Source organism: Arachis hypogaea, chromosome 20, assembly GCF_003086295.3.
Source record: "Arachis hypogaea cultivar Tifrunner chromosome 20, arahy.Tifrunner.gnm2.J5K5, whole genome shotgun sequence".
In the NCBI taxonomy this organism is placed as follows: domain Eukaryota; kingdom Viridiplantae; phylum Streptophyta; class Magnoliopsida; order Fabales; family Fabaceae; genus Arachis; species Arachis hypogaea.
In genome coordinates, this window is record NC_092055.1 from 37,343,504 (window position 1) to 37,354,589 (window position 11,086).

General features: G+C 39.4%; 2 non-coding genes across 2 annotated transcripts; both read left to right on the forward strand.

Moving 5' to 3' along the window:
• Positions 1 to 2,800: 2,800 nt before the first annotated feature.
• LOC112788226 (small nucleolar RNA R71) lies at positions 2,801 to 2,908 on the forward strand. Its single transcript, XR_003195600.1, has one exon. It is a non-coding gene; the product is annotated as a small nucleolar RNA R71 (small nucleolar RNA).
• A 7,951-nt stretch (positions 2,909 to 10,859) lies between these two features.
• LOC112788566 (small nucleolar RNA R71) lies at positions 10,860 to 10,967 on the forward strand. Its single transcript, XR_003195926.1, has one exon. It is a non-coding gene; the product is annotated as a small nucleolar RNA R71 (small nucleolar RNA).
• Positions 10,968 to 11,086: the final 119 nt, after the last annotated feature.

Below are 11,086 nucleotides of genomic sequence, written 5' to 3' on the forward strand. Positions count from 1 at the left end.
TGGATTCATAGGACATTTATAACTTTAAGACAAAGTTACTAACTACTAATGATCATGTGATGAAGACACAAACCTAGATAAGCACATAACATAGAAAACGAAAAACAGAGAAAGTAAGAACAAGGAATGAGTCCACCTTAGTGATGTCCTTGAGCTCTTCTATGTCTCTTCCTTGTCTTTGCTGCTCCTCCTTCATTGCTTTTAGATCTTCTCTGATTTCATGAAGGATGATGGAGTGCTCTTGATGTTCCACCCTTAGTTGCTTCCAATAATTGTGTGGAAGAAAATGTATCCCCTGAGGTATCTCAGGGATCTCTTGATTTGCAGTCAAATGTTCTACCACTGAGCTATAGACCCTTGATGGAAGCTTTTGTCTTCCCTTTCCTCTTTCTAGAGGTTTCTCTGGCCTTAGGTGCCATCAATGGTTATGGAAAAAACAAAAAAGCTATGCTTTTACCACACCAAACTTAGAATGTTGCTCGCCCTCGAGCAAAAGAAGAAAGAATAGAAGAATAAGAAGAAGATATGGAGGAGATGGATGGGAGTGTGTGTTCGGCCATAAGGGTGGGATTGGGTGGGAGAGAGTTGTTGAATTTTTGAAGGTAGTGGGTGTATGGATGTGAGTGGTAAATGGAAAGTAGAAGGGATGATCATGAATGGGAAGAGAGATGATGAGGTAGGTGGGGATACTGTGGGGTCCACAGATCTTGAGGTGTCAAGGCATTTACATCCCTGCACCAATTTAGGCATGCAAAATGCCCTTGCACACAACTCTGGGCGTTCAGCGCCAGGTTGGTGCCCATTTTGGGCGTTCAACGCCCCTTTGCTGCCATTTCTGGCGTTGAACGCCAGAACCATGCTTGTTTTGGGCGTTCAGCACCAGGATGCTCCCATTCTGGGCATTCAGCGCCAGAACTATGCTCTGTTCTGGCGTTTGAACGCCAGACAGATGCTCCTCCAGGGTGTGATTTTTCTTCTGCTGTTTTTGATTCCGTTTTCAATTTTTTTATTTATTTTGGGTCTCCACATGATCATGAACCTATAAAGACACATAACTAAGAAAAATATAGTTAGATAAATAAACATTGGGTTTCCTCCCAACAAGCGCTTCTTTAATGTCAATAGCTTGACAGTGGGCTCTCATGGAGCCTCACAGATGTGCAGAGCTTTGTTGAGACTCTCCAACACCAAACTTAGAGTTTGGATATGGGAGTTCAACACCAAACTTAGAGTTTGACTGTGGGGGCTCTGGTTGACTCTGCTTTGAGAGAAGCTTTTCAAGCTTCCTCTCCATGGTTGCAGAGGGAGATCCTTGAGTTTTGAATACAAGGGAGTTCTCATTCCATTGAAGGACTATTTCACCTCTGTCAACATCAATCACAGCTCTTGCTGTGGCCAAGAAAGGTCTTCCTAGGATGATGGATTCATCCTCTTCCTTTCCAGTATCCAGGACTATGAAATCAGTAGGTATGTAAAGGCCCTCAACCTTTACTAATACATCTTCTACTTGTCCATAAGCCTGTCTTCTTGATCTGTCTGCCATCTCTAGTGAGATTTTAGCAGCTTGCACCCCATAGATTCCCAGTTTCTCTATTACAGAGAGGGGCATGAGGTTTAAACTTGAACCAAGGTCACACAGAGCTTTAAAGATCATGGTGCCTATGGTACAAGGTAATATGAACTTTCCAGGATCCTGTCTCTTCTGAGGCAATGTCAGTTGATCCAGATCACTTAGTTCATTGATGAACAAGGGAGGTTCAACTTCCCAAGCATCAATGCCAAACAATTTGGCATTCAGCTTCATGATTGCACCAAGAAACTTGGCAGTTTGCTCTTCAGTAACATCCTCATTCTCTTCAGAAGAGGAATACTCATCAGAGCTCATGAAGGGCATAAGGAGGTTCAATGGAATCTCTATGGTCTCTAGATGAGCCTCAGAGTCCTTTGGTTCCTCAGAGGGAAGCTCCTTATTGATCACTGGACGTCCCAGGAGGTCTTCCTCCTTGGGATTCACGTCCTCTCCTCTCCTCACAGGTTCGGCCATGGCGCTTATGTCAATGGCCTTGCACTCTCCTTTTGGGTTCTCTTCTGTATTGCTTGGGAGAGTACTAGGAGGGATTTCAGTGATCCTTTTACTCAGCTGGTCCACTTGTGCTTCCAAATTTCTAATGGAAGACCTTGTTTCATTCATGAAACTTACAGTGGCCTTAGATAGATCAGAGACTAGATTTGCTAAATTAAAAGCATTTTGTTCAGAGTTCTCTGTCTGTTACTGAGTGGATGATGGAAAAGGCTTGCTATTGCTAAACCTGTTTCTTCCACCATTATTAAAGCCTTGTTGGGGCTTTTGATCCTTCCATGAGAAATTTGGATGATTTCTCCATGTTGAGTTATAGGTGTTTCCATAAGGTTCACCTATGTAATTTACCTCTGCTATTGCAGGGTTCTCAGGATCATAAGCTTCTTCAGGAGAAGCCTCTTGAGTACTGTTGGATGCAGCTTGCATTCCATGCAGACTCTGAGAGATCATATTGACTTGCTGAGTCAATATTTTATTCTGAGCCAATATGGCATTCAGAGTATCAACTTCAAGAACTCCCTTCTTCATAGGCGTCCCATTACTCACAGGATTCCTTTCAGAAGTGTACATGAACTGGTTATTAGCAACCATGTCAATGAGTTCTTGAGCTTCTGCAGGCGTTTTCTTCAGATGAATGGATCCACCTGCAGAAGTGTCCAGTGATATCTTTGATAGCTCAGATAAACCATCATAGATTATATCCAGGATGGTCCATTCTGAAAGCATGTCAGAAGGACACTTTTTGGTCAACTGTTTGTATCTTTCCCAAGCTTCATAGAGAGATTCACCTTCTTTCTGTCTGAAGGTTTGAACATCAGCTCTAAGCTTGCTCAGCTTTTGAGGAGGAAAGTACTTGGCTAAGAAAGCCGTGACCAGCTTATCCCAAGAGTTCAGGCTGTCTTTGGGTTGAGAATCCAACCATAATCTAGCTCTGTCTCTTACAGCAAAAGGGAAAAGCATGAGCCTGTAGACTTCAGGATTTACTCCATTAGTCTTAACAGTATCACATATCTGCAAGAATTCAGTTAAGAACTGAAAAGGATCTTCAGAAGGAAGTCCATGAAACTTGCAGTTCTGCTGCATCAGAGAAACTAACTGAGGTTTCAGCTCAAAGTTGTTTGCTCCAATGGCAGGAATGGAGATGCTTCTTCCATGTAAATTGGAATTAGGTGCAGTAAAGTCACCAAGCATCTTCCTTACATTATCATTATTTTCGGCTGCCATCTCCTCTGCCTGTTCGAAAATTTCTGAAAGGTTATCTCTGGATTGTTGTATTTTAGCTTCTCTTAATTTTCTCTTTAGAGTCCTTTCAGGTTCTGGATCTGCTTCCACAAGAATGTTCTTATCCTTGCTCCTGCTCATATGACAAAGAAGAGGGCACAGAAAAATAATAATAATAATGGAGATCCTTTATACCACAGTATAGGGATCCCTGTGTGAGTGGAAGAAAAGAAGGAGACAAAGAATGTAATATAATGGAAGAAACACAACTGTACGAATGGAAGAGATGTGAGATGAGATGTTAGGATATGAATGAATAAATAGAATGAGATGGGAGAGGGATAATTTTCGAAAATTATTTTGAAAAAGAGTTAGTGATTTTTGAAAATGGTTTTTGAAAATTGTTGGTATTTTTTTCCGAAAATTTTTGAAATTAAAAATAAAAAATAAAAATAATTAGTTAATTAAAAAAAGAAATTTTTGAAAAAGAGGAAAGATATTTTCGAAAATGAGAGAGAGAGTGTTAGTTAGGTAGTTTTGAAAAAGTTAAGAAACAAACAAAAAGTTAGTTAGTTAGTTGAAACAAATTTTGAAAAGATAAGAAGTTAGGAAGTTAGAAAAGATATTTTGAAAAGATATTTTTGAAAAAGATAAGATAAGAAGATATTTTTGAAAAGATATGATTGAAGTTAGTTTTGAAAAAGATTTGATTTTTAAAATCTCAATTAATGACTTGATTCATAAGAAATCACAAGATATGATTCTAGAACTTAAAGTTTGAATCTTTCTTAACAAGCAAGTAACAAACTTCAAATTTTTGAATCAAAACATTAATTGATCATGTTATTTTCGAAAATTTGGTATAAAAATAAGAAAAAGATTTTTGAAAAATATTTTTGAAATTTTCGAAAATAACTAATGATTTTGAAAAAGATTTGATTTTTGAAAAAGATTTTGAAAAAGATAAGATTTTCAGATTGAAAATTTGATTTGACTCATAAAAAACTACTTGATTTTTAAAAATTTTGAAAAAGTCAACTCAATTTTCGAATTTGATGAGAGAAAAAGGGAAAGATAATTTTTTTGATTTTTGAAATTTTTATGAAAAACATGAAAAATATGCAACGCATGAAATTTTTAGATCAAAACAATGAATGCATGCAAGAATGCTATGAATGTCAAGATGAACACCAAGAACACTTTGAATGTCATGATGAACATCAAGATACAATTTTGAAAAATTTTTAATGCAAAGAAAATATGCAAGACACCAAACTTAGAATTCTTTAATGCTTAGACACTAAGAATTCAAGAATGCATATGATAAACATGAAAAGACACAAAACAAAAAATCATCAAGATCAAACAAGAAGACTTACCAAGAACAACTTGAAGATCATGAAGAACACTATGAATGCATGATATTTTCGAAAAAATGCAGGATGCATATGCAAGTGACACCAAACTTATGATATGACTCAAGACTCAAACAAGAAACACAAAATATTTTTTTATTTTTGTGATTTTCTAATTTTTTTGGTAATTTTTTTTTTCGAAAATTAATTTGAAAAAAGAAAATAAGGATTCCAAAATTTTTAATATGAATTCCAGGAATCTTGCCATGTTAGTCTAAAGCTTCAGTCCAGGAATTAGACATGGCTCACTAGCCAGCCAAGCTTTCAATGAAAGCTCCAGTCCAAAACACTAGACATGGCCAATGGCCAGCCAAGCTTCAGCAGATATGGATACTTTTCAAGTATAGAGCAACTAAGTGTGTGAAAATCTCTTCTTTTGTGATGGTAAGTTGAAACCCCAGTCCAAAAGATTAGACATGGCTTACAGCCAGCCAGGATTCAACAAATCATCATGAAACACTAGAATTCATTCTTAAAAATTCTGAAGAAAAATATATTTTTGAAAACATTTTTTTCGAAAACAGGTGAAAAGATTTTGAAATATTTTTGAAAAATTTTTGAAAAGAGAACGAAAAGAAAGTTACCTAATCTGAGCAACAAGATGAACCGTCAGTTGTCCAAACTCAAACAATCCCCGGCAACGGCGCCAAAAACTTGGTGCTGTTGCCGGATCAAAAGGGAATCTGGCACTGATGTTACCGGACCAAAAGCTTGCCGAAAACTCAAACAATCCCCGGCAACGGCGCCAAAAACTTGGTGCACGAAATTGTGATCTCCAGGCTCGAACAAATCCTGGTAATGGCTCCAAAGCTTGGTGCTCTGATCTTAATTCATGATTGTCACAACTTCGATACAACTAACCAGCAAGTGCACTGGGTCGTCCAAGTAATACCTTACGTGAGTAAGGGTCGAATCCCACGGAGATTGTTGGTATGAAGCAAGCTATGGTCACCTTGTAAATCTCAGTCAGGCAGATATAAAGTGATAATGGTATTTTCGAATATTATATAATAAAATAGGGATAGAGATACTTATGTAAATCATTGGTAGGAATTTCAGATAAGCGAATGGAGATGCTTTTCGTTCCTCTGAACCTCTGCTTTCCTGCTATCTTCATCCAATCAGTCTTACTCCTTTCCATGGCTGGCTTTATGCAAGGGCATCACCGTTGTCAGTGGCTACATCCCCTCCTCTCAGTGAATAATATGCTCACGCACCCTGTCACGGCACGGCTATTCATCTGTCGGTTCCCGGTCATGCTGGAATAGGATTCACCCTCCTTTTGCGTCTGTCACTAACGCCCAGCACTCGCGAGTTTGAAGCTCGTCACAGTCATTCAATCATTGAATCCTACTCAGAATACCACAGACAAGGTTTAGACCTTCCGGATTCTCTTGAATGCCGCCATCATTCTAGCTTACGCCACGAAGATTCTGGTTAAGAGATCTAAGAGATACTCATTCTAGCTTATTTCATGTAGAACAGAAGTGTTTGTCAGGCACGCGTTCATAAGGGAGAAGGATGATGAGCGTCACACATAATCATCACCTTCATCACGTTCTTGGGTGCGAATGGATATCTTAGAAGAGAAATAAGAAGAATTGAATAGAAAACAGTAGTACTTTCATTAATCTTTGAGGAACAGCAGAGCTCCACACCTTAATCTATGGAATGTAGAAACTCTACCGTATGAAAATACATAAGTGAAGGTCCAGGCATGGCCGAGATGGCCAGCCCCCTTGATCTAAGAACAATGCGTTCAAAGATGATCCTAAGATCCTAAGATGATCAAAAGATGGTCCTATTTATAATAAACTAGTCACTAGGGTTTACATGAGTAAGTAATTGATGCATAAATCCACTTCCGGGGCCCACTTGGTGTGTGTTTGGGCTGAGCTTGAGTGTAGCACGTGCAGAGGCCATTTGTGGAGTTGAATGCCAAGTTCTGTGCCAGTTTGGGCGTTCAACTCTGGTTTTGGATCCTTTTCTGGCGCTGGACGCCAGATTTGGGCAGAAAGCTGGCGTTGAACGCCAGTTTACGTCGTCAATTCTTGGCCAAAGTATGGACTATTATATATTTCTGGAAAGCCCTGGATGTCTACTTTCCAACGCAATTAGAAGCGTGCCATTTCGAGTTCTGTAGCTCCAGAAAATCCACTTTGAGTGCAGGGAGGTCAGAATCCAACAGCATCAGCAGTCCTTTTTCAACCTCTGAATCTGATTTCTGCTCAAGTCCCTCAATTTCAGCCAGAAAATACCTGAAATCACAGAAAAACACACAAACTCATAGTAAAGTCCAGAAATGTGAATTTAACATAAAAACTAATGAAAACATCCCTAAAAGTAACTAGATCCTACTAAAAACATACTAAAAACAATGCCAAAAAGCGTATAAATTATCCGCTCATCATCACCACATCAATATAATTAAACTAAGTTCAAGGATAAATTCAAAACTCATGTACTTCTTGTTCTTTTGAATTAAAACAGTTTTCATTTAAAAGAGGTGATGGATTCATAGGACATTCATAACTTTAAGACAAAGTTACTAAAGACTAATGATCATGTAATAAGACACAAACATGGATAAGCACTTAACATAAAGAAAACGAAAAACAGAGAAATGTAAGAACAAGGAATGAATCCACCTTAGTGATGGTGGCGTTTCCTTCTTGAGGAACCAATGATGTCCTTGAGCTCTTCTATGTCTCTTCCTTGTCTTTGTTGCTCCTCCCTCATTGCTTTTTGATCTTCTCTAATTTCATGAAGGATGATGGAGTGCTCTTGATGTTCCACCCTTAATTGTCCCATGTTGGAACTTAATTCTCCTAGGGAGGTGTTAATTTGCTCCCAAAAATTTTGTGGAGGAAAGTGCATCCCTTGAGGTATCTCAGGGATCTCTTGATGGTGAGCTTCCTCATGTGTTTCTTGAGCTCCATGAATAGGCTCTCTTGTTTGCTCCATCCTTTTCTAAGTGATGGGCCTGTGAGATGGATCTTTCCATCTCCCATGGCTTAGAGGTGGAAGCAATTGCCTTCCCTTTTCTCTTTCTTGAGGTTTCTCTGGCCTTAGGTGCCATTAATGGTAATGGAAAAACAAAAAGCTTATGCTTTTACCACACCAAACTTAGAATGTTGCTCGCCCTCGAGCAAAAGAAGAAAGAATAGAAGAAGAAGAAGAAAGTATGGAGGAGATGGAGGGATATGTGTATGGATGTGAGTGGTGAATGGAAAACAGAAGGGATGACCATGAATGGAGAGAGAGAGGGTGAGGTGGGTTGGGATCCTGTGAGATTCACAGATCCTGAGATGATCCTGTGGTGTCCACAGATCCTGAGGTGTCAAGGATTTACATCCCTGCACCCATTAGGCATGTAAAATGCCTTTGCATACAATTCTGGCGTTTAAACGCCGAATTGATGCTTGTTCTGGGCGTTCAGCGCCCAGATGCAGCATATTTCTGGCGTTGAACGCCAGCCAGATGCTTGTTTCTGGCGTTCAGTGCCAACTCTTCTTCACTGTGCATTTCTGGCATTTGAACGCCAGGATGCTGCTTGTTTCTGGCGTTCAACGCCAGAAACATGCTCTGTTCTGGCGTTGAACGCCAGACAGATGCTCCTTACTGGCGTTTAAACGCCAGTGAGATCCTCCTCCAGGGTGTGATTTTTCTTCTGCTGTTTTTTATTCCGTTTTCAATTTTTATATTTATTTTGTGACTCCACATGATCATGAACCTAATAAAACATGAAATAACAAGAAAAATAAATTAAAATTAGATAAATAAAAGATGGGTTGCCTCCCAACAAGCACTTCTTTAATGTCAATAGCTTGACAGTGGGCTCTCATGGAGCCTCACAGATGTTCAGAGCATTGTTGAGACTCCCCAACACCAAACTTAGAGTTTGGATATGGGAGTTCAACACCAAACTTAGAGTTTGGTTGTGGCCTCCCAACACCAAACTTAGAGTTTGACTGTGGGGGCTCTGGTTGACTCTATTTTGAGAGAAGCTTACTGTGCCTCTTTTCCATGTTTACAAAAGGATGACCTTGAGTTTTAAACTCAAGGGAGTCCTCATTCAATTGAAGGACTAGTTCGCCTCTGTCAACATCAATCCCAACTCTTGCTGTGGCTAGGAAGGGTCTTCCAAGGATGATGGATTCATCCTCATCCTTCCCAGTATCTAGGACTATGAAATCATCATGTAAAGGCCTTCAACCTTTACTAACACGTCCTCTACTTATCCATAAGCCTGTTTTCTTGAATTGTCTGCCATCTCTAATGAGATTTTAGTAGCTTGCACCCCAAAGATTCCCAGTTTCTCTATTGCAGAGAGGGGCATGAGGTTTATCCCTGAACCAAGGTCACACAGAGCCTTTTCAAAGATCATGGTGCCTATGGTACAAGTAGGGCTGGAAGTGAGTCTAGCCAGCTCATGAGCCAGCTCGAGCTCGACTCGTTAACAGTTCGATAAGTTAAGCTCGTGAGCTGGTAAGCCAAACTTGAGCCTAAAATTGAGCTCATAAATTAAATGAGCCGAGCTTGAGTTTGGATAAGCTCAGCTCATTAGCTCGTGAGCTGGCTCGATATATATATATATATATATATATATATATATATATATATATATATATATATATATATATATATCTTAATTATTTAATATTTATATTTATTTTTTACATATAATTTTAATATAGGACATAAATAAAAAATTTATAATTTATTGATAGATAAATAATATATGAAATTGATCTTTTCAAATATTTTTAAATATATAAGTTATAATTTATTGATATAAAATTATAGATTATGTATCTATGTTTCTCTTATTTGAGCCAGCTCGTGAGCTCGAGCCAGCTCGTGAGCTTTTGGTGAGCCGAGCTTGAGCTTAAGAAATAAGTTCGATTGTTAATGAGTCGAGCCGTGAGCCAAGCTCAATTTTTGTGAGCCGAGCTTGAGCTTGGTCTAGCTCGACTCAGCTCGGCTCACTTCCAGCCCTAGGTACAAGGTATTAAGAACTTTCCAGGATCCTGTTTCTTCTGAGGCAATGTCAGTTGATCCAGATCACTCAGTTCATTGGTGAACAAGGGAGGTTCATCTTCCCAAGTCTCAATACCAAATAATTTGGCATTCAGCTTCATGATTGCACCAAGGTACTTGGTAACTTGCTCCTTAGTAACATCCTCATTCTCTTCAGAAGAGGAATACTCATCAGAGCTCATGAATGGCGTAAGGAGGTTTTATGGAATCTCTGTGGTCTCTAGATGAGCCTCAGATTCCTTTGGTTCCTCAAAGGGAAACTCCTTATTGATCACTGGACGCCCCAGGAGGTCTTCCTCCTTGGGATTCACGTCCTCCCCTTCTTCCTTGGATTCGGCCATGATGGTCATTTCACTGGCCTTGCACTCTCCTTTTGGATTTTCTTCTGTATTGCTTGGGAGAGTACTACGAGGGGTTTCAGTGACTCTTTTACTCAGCTAGCCCACTTGTGCTTCCAAATTTCTAATGGAGGACCTTGTTTCATTCATGAAACTCACAGTGGCCTTAGATAGATCAGAGACTAAGTTTGCTAAATTAGAAGTATTTTGTTCAGAGTTCTCTGTCTGTTGCTGAGTGGATGATGGAAAAGGCTTGCTATTGCTAAACCTGTTTCTTCCACCATTATTAAAGCCTTGTTGAGGCTTTTGTTGATCCTTCCATGAGAGATTTGGGTGATTTCTTCATGAGGAATTATAGGTGTTTCCATATGGTTCACCCATGTAATTCACCTCTACTATTGCAGGGTTTTCGGGATCATAGGCCTCTTCTTCAGAAGGCGCCTCTTGAGTACTGTTGGATGCATCTTGCATTCTATTCAGACTCTGAGAAATCATATTGACTTGCTGAGTCAATATTTTATTCTGAGCCAATATGGCATTCAGAGTATCAATTTCAAGAACTCCCTTCTTCCGAGGCGTCCCATTGCTCACAGGATTCCTCTCAGAAGTGTACATGAACTGGTTATTAGCAACCATGTCAATGAGTTCTTGAGCTTCTGCAGGTGTTTTCTTTAGGTGAATGGATCCACCTGCAGAAGTATCCAATGACATTTTAGCTAATTCAGACAGACCATCATAGAATATATCTAGGATGGTCCATTCTGAAAGCATGTCAAAAGGACACTTTTTGGTCAGTTGCTTGTATCTCTCCCAAGCTTCATAGAGGGATTCACCTTCTTTCTGTCTGAAGGTTTGAATATCCACTCTAAGCTTACTAAGCTTTTGAGGAGGAAAGAACTTGGCTAAGAAAGTCGTGACCAGCTTATCCCAAGAGTTCAGGCTATCTTTGGGTTGAGAGTCCAACCACACTCTAGCTCTGTCTCTTACAGCAA